General features: G+C 42.2%; 1 pseudogene; it reads right to left on the bottom strand.

The window, feature by feature from the left end:
* Positions 1-361: 361 nt before the first annotated feature.
* LOC136330056 (eukaryotic translation initiation factor 3 subunit F pseudogene) lies at positions 362-5,817 on the bottom strand (annotated as a pseudogene).
* Positions 5,818-18,925: the final 13,108 nt, after the last annotated feature.

Raw genomic sequence — 18,925 nt, 5'->3', positions numbered from 1 at the left:
TAGGCAAGACCATGGTGCCATCCTCAGTGCCCAAGGCCAACTTGCTCCAATTGTACCATGACTGCAGGAGGGGGAGAGAGAGAGAGAGAATTGAGAGGGGGAAGGGTGGAGAAGCACATGAGTACTTCTGTGTGCCCTGACCAGGCCAGGAGTCAAGCCCAGGACTTCCACACATCAGGCCAATGCTCTACCACTGAACCAATCGGCTAGGGCCTACTTTATTTACAAAACATAGGCTGTGTTTATTTAGAGCTATAAACAGTTGAGTCACTCAGTATTACTCAAACCACAAGAAGCATTTCTACTTCATTCTGATTCCTAGAGTTGGGCTCAGAGTGGAAGGAATGCTGTTTGGGCCCATTCACAGGTTTACAAGTTTCTCATTAAGGGCAAACTGACTGTGTGAGATTGGCCAGGTACGTCACCATCAACAAACATCATTGATGTTGCTGTTGAGCATGGTCTTGAAGTCATCGGGAGCTATCTTGGGTACTAGGTGAACCACACTTATTAGAAGTAGCCCACAAAAAAAAAAAAAAAAAAAAAAAAAAAAAAAAGAAGAAGAAGAAGAAGAAGAAGTGGCCCACAGTATTGCCAGCTGACATCTTTCCAGACATCACATCTTCTGCATATTGTAGTAACACTGTGCTTAGGACATCCTGGGTGCAAGCTGATGACCCTGCTACTTGCTGCAAGCCACATGAGAGTCCACCCAGTTGGGCTAAAACAGTTCATAATCAGGTCAACTCCAGTATGATCAGGGTCATAATATGAATATTTCACTGTCAGAGGAGTAAATCTCACACCCTGTAGTCCTCCCAGGGACTTCCATTAAAGTGCTGACATAAGCCTTGATGCTCATGCGACCATTCTGAATGCCTGTGTCCACAGTGAGGTGAATGGAGTGGGGGCTTCTGGGCTGTAGTACTTAAGGATCTGCGCAGACTGCTCTGTGATGTCATGCCCTGTAGGTACCAGCCCAGAATGAGCTCATTTGGAGAGACTTGCTATGCAATTCATACATGTTATTAGCAAATTCCATGTCAACAGCTACCTCATCTTCTAACTCATTGTGTGTCATTGAATAGCAATTGGTGACTTCCACTGAGTTTTTGTCAACGGTTCCCAGCAGAGTCCTGATAACTCGGGCAGCATCCTTGTTGTGTCACTCGTAGCTGTCCACAATGGAGACCAAAATGACTGCGTGCAGCTGGAACACACAGCTACTGGGGAGGGGGCCTGGTAGAGAAGGACCAGCCAGCAACTGTGCCAGGGTCTATGCTGCGGCTGGGGCTGAGGCCAGGGTCTGGCCTGGAACCATGGTCACAGCCGCTGCTGCCATTGGGCCTGGGGTGAGGCTGGTGCTGGTACGAGCTGGAACTGACTCTTGGAACTGGAGCCAGAGCTGGAGTTGAGTTTGGGGCCGGGTCTGGGGCTGAGGCTGGAGCCATAGCCAGGGCGGGAGTGGCCAGAAAAACACTCACTGGTACTGTGGTGAGGCCATCTTGTCAAGAGACCTAGAGTGCACTCTTTCTACTTCTAAAAATAGTTTGCTGTAAAACAGTGTGCTATATTAGACTGGTAGCATCTGATACATCTCGTGTTTTTACTGCGTCTCTTGATTCCATCATTTTCTCTTATGCTTGATTTAATCTTGTGTCGTTTTATAGATTTTAGTATAGCCTGAGTGTGCAGTATTTATAAAGTCTATATTAGTGTACAGTAATGTGAATGTGAAATTCACTCACCACTGACTCACTGACTCACCCAGAGCAACTTCCAGTCCTGCAAGCTCCATCCATGGTAAATACACTATACAGGTGTGCCATTTTTTATATTTTATAACATATTTTCCTTTACTTTTTCTATGTTTAGATGTGTTTAGATAAACAAACACCATTGTGTTAAGATTGCCCACAGCATTCAGTACAGTAGCATGCTGCACAGGCATGTAGCCTAAAATTTCATGCCAGTCTGCGAAAGAGTTAACCACCCTAATGTTGTATTGTTGTAAAGTACTCGATCCTCAATTCCGCAGGTTTTTGTAGAGGCACCAAGCCCAGATGAGTTTTGAAGAGTTTTATTAAAGAAGAAAATTTATTAAATATGCCAGCCACGTAGAGAGTACATGGGACAGCAGTCCCAAATTGTGTGTGTCATTAATATTCTAGGGGCTGCCTGACCTGTGGTGGCACAGTGGATAAAGCATCGACCTGGAATTCTGAGGTCACCGGTTCAAAACCCTGGTTTCCCTGGTCAAGGCACATATGGGAGTTGATGCTTCCTGCTCCTCCTCCCTTTCTCTCTCTCTCTTTCTCTCTCTCTCTCTCCTCTCTAAAATGAATAAATAAAATCTAAAAAAAAATATTCTAGGGGCTGGTTATATACCCTTAATTATACATGGGAGGGGAAAAAGCCTGACATCACCGCATAAGCTTATAACCTTTGTTTTCACTTATACAGGTTTGGGAAAAGGACGAAGAGGGGGATGGGACACAATTCATTAGCAAGTTTATAACATTTGTCTATAGAATTCATAAAAAACGTTTCTACACATTAAAACTTACAAGGTAACACAATAGTAAAAATGTCACTCTACATATTAAAAGATATTCCTATATTTTCTAGTGTTCACCTGCCATTCTTTAGTTCAGAGATATACACATTAACTACATGCTTTCAGGAAGGGAGGGGTAGTTTCCATGGGGACAAAATGCCTGTAAATGGCCCATCAATATAAGAAAAGGTTTAATTTAATCTTTCTCTTCCTGCACTCAGCTAGCTATTCACTCGCTTCCTTATAGGTGTGAGGGGAGGTCAGAGAATCCAGCTCTCCTTCCCCTCTGCATTTACAATACAATGCCATTGGCCATCCTGGTTTTGATGCTATTCACACAAGTACAAAGATCATTTTCAAAATCTCTCTGCACACCCAGCCCAAATTAATAAAATGTTCTTTAAGCTTCCTAAAATATTAATATTAATTCCGTAGCTTTTGGTACCTTACAACAATCCCCACTGGTTTTATTTCCTAAGTCAAATCTTTGACTTAATTTACTGAAGAGCATGAAGCTGTTGTGTAGAAAATATTAACTTACAACATATAATAGATATTTAACAGACAGCATTAATAGCAATACAGTTCACTAAAGAAACAAATATTACTGATTGATTTCCTATAAACTGCACAAACCTTTTGCAACTTACATAAAATTAACTGGCTTTTATAACAATTTACTTTTAGTCAGAACTCTTAATTTTAAAATTTTAACCTTTAGTGACAATTAAGTTGGCTTTTGTTTTACCCTAGCTTCCCTTTTTTCCAAAGTCTGATTAAAAAGGGGGTCCTTAGTAAATTTCTTCATTCTTCAGCCGTACGTAGACCAACCAGCTTCTGGTTTGTGGTTGGGGTAAGGCATGCCTTGGCAGCAGTGGGAGTTGTCAGGATCACGGTGTGTGGACACGTCCATGTGGGAGCCAGTCCCTGGGTGATGCACTGGATCTCCTAGTAATGCTGGAAGCGCCTCTCGGACAGTCTTTTGAACAGTTTGCTGAGTAACCTGTAAATCCTGCAAGTACTTAGGAAAGGGGTGGTTATATTTCTTTTACTATTTGATTCATGTAATTTACTTGCCCAGAACCTTTGGGGCCTGTGGGCACAATGTAACTTCAAATTAGTTTCTAATCAATATTGGGTTCCTTTCCTACTAGCTTTGAGACTGTGGACACAAATGCAGGTCCAATACTAGAATGGGCAAGCTAAACCTGGAAAGAACCTTATATAGCAATTTCCTAACAATTGTCAATTATTTTATTAAAGTCTATTTTAAATGTTTACTTGGGAAAATAATTTTTCTGTTGGTAAAATCTTTTTCTAATTGGTTTTAAATAAACCTTTGGCAATAAGGGTCCTAAGACCCCACTGGTTTTGGGTGGCATCTATTCATTTGAATTACTATGTTCCAATTTGAGGTAGATTGGAAAAATATAAAATAAAAAAATTCGCCTGACCTGTGGTGGCGCAGTGGATAAAGCATCAACCTGGAAATGCTGAGGTCGCCGGTTCGAAACCCTGGGCTTGCCTGGTCAAGGCACATGTGGGAGTTGATGCTTCTGGCTCCTCCCCCCTCCTATCTATCTATCTCTCTCTCTCCTCTCTAAAAAATGAATAAATAAAATTAAAAAAAAAATTCAAATAGCTAATGTTAACAAATACTATAACAAGCGTCTTAATACAATAAAATGACTAAAGCCTATTAGATTATTAAACAAAGCAAAGTTCTAACTAATATAACAGGATCCAAAATAAAATTCTTACAGTCACAAATCTTCTTAACATGTTAATGTAATTTCACTGTCTATGTTGACACCATTGCTGCTTTATATTATTTACAAATGTAACCTAATTTCTATTTCAGTCTGAGAAATGTCCTAAAGAGCATGAGTCATACATATTCAGGAAAAGTCTACAAGGCACTGGGACCGTGGTCACATTTCTATACTTTGCAGCTAGAGTATAAGTCCTAATGATTAATGTTTCTAGCTGGAATAAGGAGCAGGTCCGAACCTCCAATAGGCATAGGGGCATTGAGACAAGAGGAATAAAGGAGACACTATACATTAAACAAAGTGACAGAAATTAGACTGGTAATACCCACAGTAAAGATCTTTGAGGGATAAATAAAACTTAAATATTTCAGGCAAGGCATAGTAAATGGCCCTCGTGTTTACAAGAAATGAGATCAGTTTACCTGCTACTTGGAAGAAATTCCCTAGGCTCTTAAATGGTGTTGTGAGATGGGGGCCAATGGCCTTGGGAACCTTTAATCCTTCAGTGGCAGATCCCAACAGGCTGGGCTTCTATAGGAGGCAGATCTTTTACACTGCAGAATCCACACAGCAGATTCCTCAGGGTGAGGCCTCTTTCAGTCTATTGGGGGTGGCGGATTCCACCTTTGGAATTTTACTGCTCTAGGAAAAGTTCTAGCGTGGAAAAAATTAAGCACCATGCTCTATATTTGAGCGGAATCTGCTGCGGCCTCCCATTGACTTGAATAGGAGAGGAAGAAGTGTGTCGGAAACTGTCATTTCTCTGCCTCTTATTGAAATCAAAAGGAGGCTGCAGCGGATTATGGGGTAACCCGAGATTCTCGGGAGCTCTCTTCCACAAAATCCGCCGCACTCCCAATGAAATCAATAGGAGGTGGATTCAATGCCGGAAACCGCTGATTTCAGCAGTTTCCTCATTCAGAATATGGGGAAATAGTGGGAGATATGGGAGATAATTATACATTGGGGAACAGTGTGAACTACATCTTATAGTGGTCTCTTATAGTATAAGACCGATGTAGTTCACACTGTGTAAATGTATGGTGCTTTGTGTAAGTGTAAGCTGCTTTGTGTACTGTGTAATGATTACACACAAAGCACCTTACACTTATACAGTATTGTGTGTATGGTGTGTGTACTGTTTTTACATTATTAACCTTTTTTTACACCAGCAGGCTGTCTTGCAGGATCTCTTGGCTCTCCACCTCTTGCCTCTCCGCCTCCTAGGCTTCTGTCCTCCAGCGCTTGCTGCACCCACCCACTGATGACATCAGCAAGCGCTAGACACATGTAATGCGCTGCTATGGACTGTGGAGTGTTCCCCCCCCCATCTGCTTCCCCCGCCCCTTAGGCCCCGGAGGGATGATGCAATCACGTCTGCGCATGACCGCAGGCATTCAGTTTGGAACGCAGGTCCATAACAGCCTGCGTTCCAGCTGAATAGCGCTGCTGCAGACGGTAGCGTGGCTTCTCAGCGGCTAAAGCCATCGGGAAATATGTATTTTCCGATGGCTTTAGGCAACCCCTGTGTTTTGGTCGTTCGACCCCCGCCGGGGTCGCGACCCACAGGTTGAGAACCACTGGACTAATAGATCACCACTTAAGATTGCTTTTTAGTCAGAAGCTTCCAATTTTGACACAAGAGACTCAAGCCAGGCCTTAAAACAGACACATTTAGCCTGATCAGGTGGTGGCGCAGTGGATAGAGCGTTGAGCTGGGATGCAGAGGACCCAGGTTCAAGACCTCAAGGTCACCAGCCTGAGCACAGGCTCATCTGGTTTGAGCAAAGCTCACCAGCTTGGACCCAAGGTCACTGGCTCGAGCAAGGGGTTACTCGGTCTGCTATAGCCTCACAGTCAAGGCACATATGAGAAAGCAATCAATGAACAACTAAGGTGTCGCAAAAAACACTGATGATTGATGCTTCTCATCTCTCTCCGTTCCTGTCTATCCCTCTCTCTGTTTTAAAAAAAATTAAAAATTAAAAAAAAGACACATTTAGACATTAAACCAAGTACTTACACACACACACACACACACACACACACGTGCGTGCTTGTGCGCGAGCATGTTTTCATAGATGAAGGAAGGGCTTCCCCTCGTGGCCTCTCAGGTGTACACAGGCCGCGTCCCTGCAAGGACTTTAAACTTAAACTCAGGAATTTTAGACAAAAGTAAGGAAAACAAAGAAGAATGAGATCTCGATAAATACAAAGGTGTCTTTACTCAGGTTTTTCTTTGAGAGCATAACACAACTAGCTACATCTGGAAGTTCAGGGTCTCTACACAGTCCCCTTTAATTATCTTTCTAGAAAAAATGTACAAATGTGCAAACACAAACAGACGTCTCTGAAAGCCTGAGACAGAACTGATGGTCCTGGTCACTTCAGCTTCTCTCAATTGTCTTTTCAGAGTATGACTAAATGCATCCCGGAGAATCCTAATCAAGACCATTGGACTTCCTACTGACGTCTCGGTCTTTGGAGAGTCCACAGAGGGACTAGTTTCAACTCAGTAATGCCAGAAAGCTGGCTTTACCTACATACCTCCAAAGTTTCAACTCAGCAATGCAGATGATCTGTTTTACCTACACATCTCTGGAGTTACAACTCAGTAAAAGCAAAGGATTTGTTTTACCTACAAAATTCCAGAGCTTTAACTCAGCAAAACAAAAGATCTACCTCACTTACAAATTTCTGGAGTTTCAGCTCAGCAAAGCAGCTTTAAAGGCCCTACCTACACCACCAGAGCTCCACATCTCCAGAGTCACAACTCAGCAAAGCCCCCAAATTACCTACATTCTAGTCCCAAACAAATTTGACCAGTACCAGTCTCAGATAGAAAAGTGAAAGCAAGAGTTCAGAGGAAAGCCAGAAAATTCAGTAAAGCTAAAAGAGTTGCTTTACCTACCTCCTCGATTTCTCTGCCGAATTATCCAAATTGTCAAATTTGGGAACTGGGAGGCATCTACCAGAGAACTGTCCAGACCCCACAGGAAGACTGGGAGCCCTGAAAACATGTCAGGTGGCAGCGCGCCTCTCCTCGAGATTCAGGTGGGACCGGGCAGCCTCCTGGAGAGACCAGCCGATTCGGGGTGCCTCTACCTGGTGACGCAAAACACCGTAGGCCCTGCGTGGGTGCCAAGTGTTGTAAGTACTCAATCTTCAATTCTACAGGTTTTCGTAGACATCAAGTCCAGATGAGTTTTGAAGAGTTTTATTAAAGGAGGAAATTTATTAAATATGCCGGCCACATACAGCGTACATGGGGCAGCAGTCCCAAATCATGTGTGTCATTAATATTCTAGGGGCTGGTTATATACCCTTAATTATACATGGGAGGGGGGAAAGCCCGACATCACGGCATAAGCTTATAACCTTTGTTTTCACTTATACAGGTTTGGGAAAAGGATGAAGAGGGGGATGGGACACAATTCATTAGCAAGTTTATAACATTTGTCTATAGAATTCATAAAAAACATTTCTACACATTAAAACTTACAAGGTAACACAATAGTAAAAATGTCACTCTACATATTAAAAGATATTCCTATATTTTCTAGTGTTCACCTGCCATTCCTTTGTTCAGAGATATATACATTAACTACACACTTTCAGGAAGGGAGGGGTAGTTTCCATGGGGACAAAATGCCTGTAAATGGCCCATCAATATAAGAAAAGGTTTAATTTAATCTTTCTCTTCCTGCACCCTGTTAGCTATTCACTCACTTCCTTATAGGTGTGAGGGGAGGTCAGAGAATCCAGCTCTCCTTCCCCTCTGCATTTACAATACAGTGCCATCGGTCATCCTGGTTTTGTTGCTATTCACACAGGTACAAAGATCATTTTCAAAATCTCTCTGCACGCCTAGTCCAAATTAATAAAATGTTCTTTAAGCTTCCTAAAATATTAATATTAATTCTGTAGCTTTTGTATTTTACAACTGTATGAAGATGATATACAGACTCTATAATCAGTGGGTCATTTGGGGCTCAAATGTGTGACCTTGGGAATGCCGGGTCAATGCTTTTACACACTGTGCCACATGGCCAAGGACTGTAATGAAGGTTTTGATATCCTGTAAAGACATCAAGGCAATGCTTTTCCACAAACTCAATTCAGGTTCTCTGTCACTCATTTTTTCACTTTGAAGTAAATACAATCTAACGGATTTGCTTTCCCTTCATTCTATGAATAAAAGATACTTTGACTGAAAAGGCATGTACCTACCTAAGTCTTGAATAATATTCTGCTTTCATCTCAGGCTTTTTCTATTGGCCTCTGCTTTTCCATAACTATGCATGAACTTAAAGTCACTGAGATAAAAAAATTTAGAAAAATTGATGTATACAGAGCACAATAAAAACAACCTAACTCAGGGCCATAGCATAGAAACTTGCTAAAAGGACTCCAGCTGGCTTCTCCATTATAACTGATTAGTGATACAGTTAAGAAAATGCTACTTGGCCTGACCAGGCGTTGGTGCAGTTGTTAGAGCATCAGGCTGGGATGCCGAGGACCCAGGTTTGAGACCCCGAGGTCACTAGCTTGAGCACGGGCTCATCTGGTTTGAGCAAAGCTCACCAGCTTGGACCCAAGGTCGCTGGCTCGAGCAAGGGGTTACTCGGTCTGCTGAAGGCCCACGGTCAAGGCACATATGAGAATGCAATCAATGAACAACTAATGCATCGCAACGAAAAACTAATGATTGATGCTTCTCATCTCTCTCCGTTCCTGTCTGTCTGTCCCTATCTATCCCTCTCTCTGACTCTCTCTCTGTCTCTGTAAAAAAAAAAAAAAAGAAAGAAAGAAAGTGCTACTTGGCTAAAGATTTGCTCTATAATACAAATAATAAGCAGAAACCCACTCAAATGCCAAATATCATGTTTTCAATTATGTGCTTTTCCTTTTAAGGAGAACCTTATATTCAAGCCCTATTGTTGACATGTATGACTCAAAATGCTGCAAGGCTAACAGTGAAGTCTGAAAAGGAAATTAGAAAAACAATTCCATTTAAAACAGCATTCCCTTTCCCCCAAAACTTAGGAATTAACCTAACCAAGTAGGTGAAAGACCTGTACAATGAAAACTACAAAACACTGCTGAAAGAAATGAAAAATGCCCTGGCCGGTTGGCTCAGCAGTAGAGCGTCGGCCTAGCGTGAGGAGGACCCGGGTTCGATTCCCGGCCAGAGCACACAGGAGAAGCGCCCATTTGCTTCTCCACCCCTCCGCCGCGCCTTCCTCTCTGTCTCTCTCTTCCCCTCCCGCAGCCAAGGCTCCATTGGAGCAAAGATGGCCCGGGCGCTGGGGATGGCTCTGTGGCCTCTGCCCCAGGCGCTAGAGTGGCTCTGGTCGCAATATGGCGACGCCCAGGATGGGCAGAGCATCGCCCCCTGGTGGGCAGAGCGTTGCCCCTGGTGGGCGTGCCGGGTGGATACCGGTTGGGCGCATGCAGGAATCTGTCTGACTGTCTCTCCCTGTTTCCAGCTTCAGAAAAATGCAAAAAGAAAAAAAAAAAAAAAAGAAATGAAAAATATCCCAGCCTGATATGGTGACACAGTGGATAGAGCACTGAGACCCACGGTTCAAAACCCTGAGGTCACTGGCTTGAGAAAGGGGTCAATGGCTCATCTTGAGCCCCCCCTCTCCCCTTCAATGCATGTATGAGAAGCAGTCAATGAACGAGTGAAGCAACTACAAGTTGATGCTTCTCATTCTCTCCTCCTCTCTCTCTCAAATCAATAAATAAAAATTTAAAAAAAAGATATCCTATGTTTATAATAAGTCTATTATATAATCTTATTATAAAGATGTCAATCAATATGACCCAAAGCAATCTACAGATTTGATTCAATCCTTATCGAAATCTTAATGAAGCAATCAGTGAGTACACAACTAAATGAAACAACTAAATAAAACAAGTCAATGCTTCTCTCTCTCCTTTTCTCCCTCTTTCTCTTTCTCTCTCTCTAAAATCAATGTAAAAATTTAAAAAGCCTTCATTACGTCAGATACCCATAAATAAGTGTAGGACAAAGCAATCCCGCCTCTTGTCTTTGTATATGTGGCCAACTTTGTGTCTTAATTGTGTTTTCTGTGTGTGTGTGTGTGTGTGTGTGTGTTTTGAGAAAGTAGGACAGCAATGTTATGAGCTTGTGAAAGCAAGGAGCTAGCTCCAAGACCCCTGTTCTCTAAGCAGTGTAAATAAAAACAAGCAGAGTTGGGACTGTATCTTTTTGACCAACTAGGTTGTACAGAGTAGACCTGAGGTTGGGGGGAGAAGGGTCAGAAAGTTGTTAGGTTCTTTACAATTGATGATTAAACACTCAGAGAGAGCAAGTTACTTCAGAACAGCATCACCTATTGCCCACCCATCCCTGCACTCCGGTAAATGGGACTCAGTCCCATTGGCTTCTGCTTTTTAACTCTGATGGTCACAACTCAGTTCACAAGGGAGACCACTGAATGCTTTGGCAAAGATGTTTAAACTTTTCATTTAATTTTTTGCATTGGTAAATTTATATGGTTCAAAGGTACAAAGGATATATAATGAAAAATCTACTTCAGTCATCCAGTTCCCCTCCACAGAGGAAACTAGTGTTTAGAGTATCCTAGAAATTATCTGTGTTTATACACAACCACAAACTTTTTTTTTTTTTTTGAATAAGTAAACGGCTTTATTGAGTACAGAGCGCACACCCCACCCAGCAAGGTTCCTGGCCCCGAGGAAAGAAACATGGAGGCTAGGGAAGTTGCACCACAAACTTTTTTTGCCATTTCTTAAAAACATTATAGCAAATCATGTATGTAATTCCTGCATTTTACTTTCTCCTCTTACTGTATTTTCAAGAATGTTTCAAATCAGGCACATGATTCAATTGGAGCCAATGAGTGAGACTTGTTTGGAAACCTGGAACAGAGGAGGGAGGTTTCCTCTGAATTTAAAGTTGAGGAGCTGTCAGTTTATAGAAGCTAATGACATTTTTTTGTTTGTTTGTTTGTTTGTTTGTTTTTGTATTTTTCTGAAGCTGGAAATGGGGAGAGACAGTCAGACAGACTCCCGCATGCACCCGACCAGGATCCACCCGGCACGCCCACCAGGGGCGATGCTCTGCCCACCAGGGGGGATGCTCTGCCCCTCCGGGGCGTCGCTCTGCCACGACCAGAGCCACTCTAGCGCCTGGGGCAGAGGCCAAGGAGCCATCCCCAAAGCCCGGGCCATCTTTGCTCCAATGGAGCCTTGGCTGCGGGAGGGGAAGAGAGAGACAGAGAGGAAGGAGGGGGGGCGGGGGTGGAGAAGCAAGTGGGCGCTTCTCCTATGTGCCCTGGCCGGGAATCGAACCCAGGTCCCCCACACGCCAGGCCGACGCTCTACCGCTGAGCCAACCGGCCAGGGCCGCTAATGACATTTTTTATTCATTCCACCTACAAATATTTATTAAGCATTCACTTAACTATACAAAGAGAAATATAAAGGTATACTCAGTAGATGAAGAGGAGCAGTCAAGTTGATAGAGAAAAACTATCTTGTGGTAACATGAGCTTCTCCATCACAACCCTCATGAAATTAGCACTAACCCTGGACTTTGAAATTGTCTGAGCCAGTAAATTCCCTTTTTTGTCTAAGCCACTGTTGGTTGGGTGTTCATCGCGTGCCATGAAAAGAGGCCCATCTGAATAGCAAATACATCAAAACTGCCTCATGTTATACTTTAGGAAACTGAGACTTAGAAGTGTGACGTAACCAACCTGGTGTCAAATATCTGTAAGGACTAGAATCAGGATTTCCATCTAGGTCTAGACTTTCACTTCTAGCCATAATGTATATATATAGAAAGTCTTGAGAGACATTTGCCCCCTGCAAATTTCAAATTTTTCCATGGGGCTAACCAAAAGTGGTATATGCAGGGAAGACTTGAACTCCAGAAAGAATTTATAGGTAACAGAATTGCTCAGCTTCCAGTTTGGGGGGTGGGCTCCTGGTGTGAGTATGGGTGGAGGCCTGCCATAAACAGGGCGTCATTGCAGGACTAAGTGGAAATTGGCTGAATCTAAGACAGTACGGAAGTGGGAGGACAACTTGGAATCTGAAAGAACATCAAGCAAAATCAAATTACCCAGTCCAACAATTCTACCCTCATCCCTGCTCCCTCCCTCCAAATTTTGCTGTGAAAGAGGCTTATAAGCATACATAATGTAGTTGTGCACATTCTCCGGGGTGATCACATTCTAGGACCCTGTCAGAGTTGACTCCATAGGTGAACCCAAAATATCTAGAAAAGCAACCAACCTCTTCCTAGCTCAAATTCCTACAAGGTAAAAAATATAGCATCTGGAAGTGTGGGGGTTGGGTTAATCACAGTGGAAACAAATCAGCCCCAACCCTACTTTAAGATGAATCTGGATGATCAGTCTCTAATAGTTAGAGGAAAGGGTTTCTACATTTTGGAAAATACACAAGACCAGTATTATACTTTATTTGCTTCTGTTCTTTCATGGACAGTATCTGGAGTGCAATATCAAAATACAAGACATGAAAAAGAGTGAGAAAATGTAACCCATAATAAGGAGGGGGGGAAAATCAAGAGAAGTATTGTAAATATAACAAAATTATTACTGTATAAACAAATGAAAATTCTAAAACTGAAAAATACAATGTCTGAAATAAATTCATTGAATGGGCTTACCAGTGGGTGGCACACTGTAAAAAAAGGATCAGTGGCTATGAAGACAGATCAATAAAAATGAATAAAACTAGAATAGAGACAGTGAAAAGGTTAGAGGATAAAACCCCAGAGTATCAATTACCCATGAAATAATATAAAACAGTCTACTTATAGTTGGAATCTCAAAAAGAAGAGAATACAACATTAGACCTATTTGAAAATAATCTGAAAATGCAATTAAGAAAACTAATTTACGCCCTGGCCGGTTGGCTGGCTCAGCGGTAGAGCGTCGGCCTAGCGTGCGGAGGACCCGGGTTCGATTCCCGGCCAGGGCACACAGGAGAAGCTCCCATTTGCTTCTCCACCCCTCCGCCGCGCTTTCCTCTCTGTCTCTCTCTTCCCCTCCCGCAGCCAAGGCTCCATTGGAGCAGAGATGGCCCGGGCGCTGGGGATGGCTCTGTGGCCTCTGCCTCAGGCGCTAGAGTGGCTCTGGTCGCAATATGGTGACGCCCAGGATGGGCAGAGCATCGCCCCCTGGTGGGCAGAGCGTCGCCCCTGGTGGGCGTGCTGGGTGGATCCCGGTCGGGCGCATGCGGGAGTCTGTCTGACTGTCTCTCCCCGTTTCCAGCTTCAGAAAAATGAAAAAATGAAAAAAAAAAAAAAAAAAAAAAGAAAACTAATTTACAATAACATAAAAAGAAAAAACATTAACAAATAAATGTAACAAAATAAATATAAAACTGATATTCTTAAAACTACATAAAATAGGTGAATGAAATTGAAGAAAATCTAAAAACTGGAAAGATATCCATGTTCATGTATCAGAAGACAATTATTAGGATGGCAGTACTTCCCAAATTGATCTATAGCTTCAATATAATTCCTATAAGAATTCAGTTAACTTCTTTGTGGAAATTAACAAACTGATCCTCAAATTCATAGAATTATGAAGGACTCAGACTAACCAAAACAATTTCGAAAATGGACAAAGTTGGAGAATCTTCACTGACCATTTTAAAAATTTACTACAAAACAATTGTAATCAAGACAGTGTGGCATTGCCAGACCAGGTGGTGGCATAGTGAATACAGCATTAACCTGGGACACTGAGGACCCAGGTTCAAAACCCCAAGGTTGCTGGATTGAGCATTGGCTCACCAGCTTGAGCACAGGGTCGCCAGCTTGGGCATGGGATCGTAGACATGACCTCATGGTTGCTGGCTTGAGCCCAAAGGTTGCTGGCTTGAATCCCGAGGCTGCTGGCTTGAGCCCAAGGTCACTGGCTTGAGCAAGGGGTCACTGGCTCGGCTGGAGTCCCCGGGTCAAGGCATATATGAAAAAGCAGTCAATGAACAACTAAGGTGCCGCAATGAAAAATTAATGCTTCTCATCTTCCTTCCTCTCTTTCTCTCTCTCTCTCTCTCTCTCCCACACACACACTCACACACACAAACACACACACACAAATTATTTTAAATAGAATTCAGAATCTCATAATGTAATACCAAAATGTTCAGGTTTCAATAGAAAATCATTCATCATGCCAAGAATTAGGACTTTGAATGAGAAAACATAGTCAACAAGTAATTGCAACTCTGTTGAAACAAAATTTAAATTTCAGCAAGTAGAAAAATATATAAAAGAACAAACTGGAAATTATTGGACTGAAAATAGAGTACTAAAATAAAAAACTCACTGGGTGGACTCCATAGCTGAATGGAAATGACAGAGCATCAGTGGACTTGAGAGTGACACTGCAGTTCTGGACAGACCTGTCAGAGAGCCTGTCTGTGACCCTGGTTGGCAAAGATGTCTTACAAAGAACACAGAAATCACTAACCATTAAGAAAAATTGATAAATTTAATTTCATCAAAATTAAAACTTCTGCTCATCAAAAGACATTATTTAAAAATGAATAGGCAAGCCAAGATTGGGAGAAATCTTCAAAATACATATATCTGACAAAAGTGTCCTATATCCACTAAGTGTGTGAGTCTACACACATGTATATAACACTTATATTTCTGAAAATCTATTAAAAAGGCTCACAACTCAGTTTTTTAAAAATGCCAAAAGACTCGAATAAATACAGGGGTGAAGCAAAGGTAGGTTTACAGTTGTGAGTACATGAAACAGTTTATCCTTGTATTATTATGTATTTATCATTGTACTCTTTTTGTGTGTGTGTGGCAGAGAGAGAGAGAGAGAGAGAGAGAGAGAGAGAGAGAAGGACAGACAGGAACAGACAGAACAGACAGGAAGGGAGAGAGATGAGAAGCATCAATTCTTCATTGTGGCACCTTAGTTGTTCATTGATTGCTTTCTCATATGTGCCTTGACTGGTGGCTACAGCAGCCTGAGGGACCCCTTACTCAAGCCAATGACCTTGGGCTCAAGCTGGTGAGCTGTGCTCAAACCAGATGAGCCCATGCTCAAGCTGATGACCTCAAGAGTTTCAAACCTGGGTCCTCTGTGTCCCGGTCCGATGCTAATCCACCACTGTGCCACTGCCTGGTCAGGCTCATTGTACTATTTTTAATATGAACTGTAAATCTGCTTTTGCCCCCCCCATACTTCTACAAAGAAAAATATACAAATGATCAATAAGTACATTAAAAAGTGTTCAATATTATTAGTAATCAGGAAAATGCAATTTAAAATCATAATGAGATATACCACTTCACACCCACTAGAATGGCCAAAAATTTTTAAATATCTAACAATACCAAATGTTAGCAAGGATGTGAGCATCTGGAACTCTCACATTACTGGTGGGAGAATAAAATTGTGTTGCCACTTTGGAAAGCTGTTTTTCCAATGTCTTTTAAAGTTAAAGCATATATTTGCGACATGACCAAGAAATTTCACTCCTAGATATTTTCTCAAGATAAATGAAAATGCATGTTGAAACAAGGTTGTACATGAATGTTCATAGCTGCTTTATTCATAATAGAAAAAAGTTCAAATGATCATCAATATGGTAAACAAACTGGTATATCCACATAATAAATTACAACCTAGCAATAAAAATGAATACATGCCAAAACATGAATGAATCTTAAAATATTTAAAAAAAAAAACGATTTTATTTATTGATTTTAGAAAGAAGAAAGAGAGAGAGAAAGGCAGGAGCAGGGGGTGGGGGAAAAGCAGGAAGCACCAGCCTTGACCGGGCAAGCCCAGGGTTGTGAACCAGCAACCTCAGTGTTCCAGGTCAACGCTCTATCCACTGCGCCACCACAGGTCAGGTTAAGTTTTAAAATCTTTATGCTGAATGAAAGGAGTCAGACATAGCACATATTATATGATTTCATTTATACAAAACGGTAATAAAGCCTGACCAGGTGGTTGCGCAGTGAATAGAGCGTCGGACTGGGATGCGGAAGGACCCAGGTTCGAGACCCTGAGGTTGCCAGCTTGAGCACGGGCTCATCTGGCTTGAGCCAAGAAAAAGCTCACCAGCTTGGACCCAGGGTCGCTGGCTTGAGCAAGGGGTTACTCGGTCTGCTGAAGGCCCGCAGTCAAGGCACATATGAGAAAGCAATCAATGAACAACTAAGGTGTCCCAACAAAAAACTGATGATTGATGCTTCTCATCTCTCTCCACTCCTGTCTGTCTGTCCCTATCTATCCCTCTCTCTGTCCCTGTAAAAAAATTAATTAATTAATTAATTAATTTTAAAAAAACCCGGTAATAAAAAAGAAGGCAGATCAGTGAGAGTGTAGGGGACTGACTGAGAATTAGCACAAAAGAAGCATCTGCCTTCTTAGATTGGAATGTTCTTTATTTTTATTGTGATGGTGGCTACATGAGTGTTTGTTTGTCAAAGTTCATAGGACTGTCTGACCTATGGTGGCGCAGTGGATAAAGTGTCAATTTGGAACGCTGAGGTTGCTGGTTCGAAGCCCTGGGCTTGCCTGGTCAAGGCACCTATGGGAGTTGATGCTTCTTGCTCCTCCCCTTCTCTCTCTTTCTCTCTGTCCCTATCTCTTCTCTAAAATGAATAAATAAAATAAAATTTAAAATTAAAAACAAGCCTGACCTGTGGTGGTGCAGTGGATAAAGCATCAACCTGGAAACGCTGAGGTTGCCAGTTCAAAACCCTGGGCTTGTCTGGTCAAGGCACATATGGGAGTTGATGCTTCCTGCTCCTCTCTCTCTCTCTCTCTCTCTCTCTCCCCCCTCTATAATGAATAAATAAAATCTCTAAAAAAAAAATTTCATAGGACTATATTCTTTAAAATATGTTAATTTCATTTTTAAAAATTTACCTCAGTTTTTAAAAATCCTGGTTTATTTGTCTCCAATGTCCACACTTTTGAAAGTTACTGAATTCACATCCTATCCATCTGTATTATGACTTACCAATGGAAATAAAAAGTACATTTCGTCCTTCAAGGGGTTTAATATTTGACTGTAATTCAAAATATACAACTGGAGATAAAAATTTAAAGACTTTGAAGAGGAGCTTTTTCCTGAATTACTTTCTCCTGAGCTTTTCCCTCTAAGTCACTTAAGCCTCTCAGAATCACCATTTCCTAAAGCAAGAATTTGGACTAGATAATTTCTAAGTTTTCTTCCAGCTAGTTCTTTGATCTCTGAACTCCCAGCCAGTCTATGCAGGCCCCACCGAGGCCTTGAAACGTGGGGCAGGATTTCCACTGATAAACTCATGAGAACGGCAGTGCAGGTGCAGTGTCCACAGACGGGCAAAGGTGTGGTCATTGGGAAGCATAAACTCTGCTAAGAGAGGAGCAAAAGCCCCATCTTCAGAGTGAAGGTTAGATGTATGTCAGGTGATAGGGGCGCAGGAGCAGTGGGAAGAAAATCTAATAAAGTGAGTGCCAAACTGGGGCTGTGACTGCCAGGTTTACCCAAGAATACATGGTTCCAGAAGTGTCTGGGAAAGGGAGCAACAGAAGAAAGGCAAACAGCTAATACAGTGTGTCTGTAAAGTCATGGTGCATTTTTGACCGGTCACAGGAAAGCAACAAAAGACGATAGAAATGTGAAATCTGCACCAAATAAAAGGAAAAATCTCCCAGTTTCATACCTATTCAGTGTAGTTCAATGTGGGCTCACGCACAGATTTTTTAGGGCTCCTTAGGTAGCTATCCCGTATAGCCTCTACAGACTCATCACTGACTGATGGCCTACCAGAACGGGGTTTCTCCACCAAACTGCCGGTTTCCTTCAACTGCTTACCCCACCCAGTAATGTTATTCCTATGTGGTGGTGCTTCGTTAAAAACGCGCCGATATTCACGTTGCACTTTGGTCACGGATTCAAATTTAGCGAGCTACAGAACACACTGAACTTTCCTCTGTACCGTCCACATCTCGACTGGCATGGCCGTGGGCTGCTCCACTGTATACACGGTGTTACATCATCATCTGCGCATGCGCACATGCTGCCACATCATCCTACAGAAACTGGGAGGGTTTTCCTTTTATTTGGTGCAGATTTCACATTTCTATCGTCTTTTGTTGCTTTCCTGTGACCGGTCAAAAGTGCACCATGACTTTACGGACACACTGTAAGTTTAGTCCTCCCCTATGAGTACATCCCTTCCCTTGATGCTTACCTGCGGAAACAAGGTCCCAGGTCTGAAAGATGTTGCCGTCTTACTCAACATTAAATGTGTTGTATCATATATTTGACTTAAAGCAGGTCTCCCTAAATGTTATCCTTGGTTGTGTGAAAGAGAACACAAGGACTAGGCCTTCAGAAGGAATTTGGAACAGCTTTTTCTAGGCGTGTGCTGTAGAGCTGTACTTCTGTGAGATGTCAATAGTTATTCTTTGGGGAAGTTTAGAAAAGGTCAGATACAGTTCAGTTCTGCTGAGTAAACCAAGTTATTTTAACTGTAGAATTTCTTAGCATCTTTACTATGCTAATATACTTTGTGATCACCAAGAAAAAGAGA

Source organism: Saccopteryx bilineata, chromosome 3 (assembly GCF_036850765.1).
Source record: "Saccopteryx bilineata isolate mSacBil1 chromosome 3, mSacBil1_pri_phased_curated, whole genome shotgun sequence".
NCBI classification, from domain to species: Eukaryota; Metazoa; Chordata; class Mammalia; order Chiroptera; family Emballonuridae; genus Saccopteryx; species Saccopteryx bilineata.
Note: the sequence above shows the minus strand (reverse complement) of the source record. Positions and strands in the feature narration are given on the sequence as shown.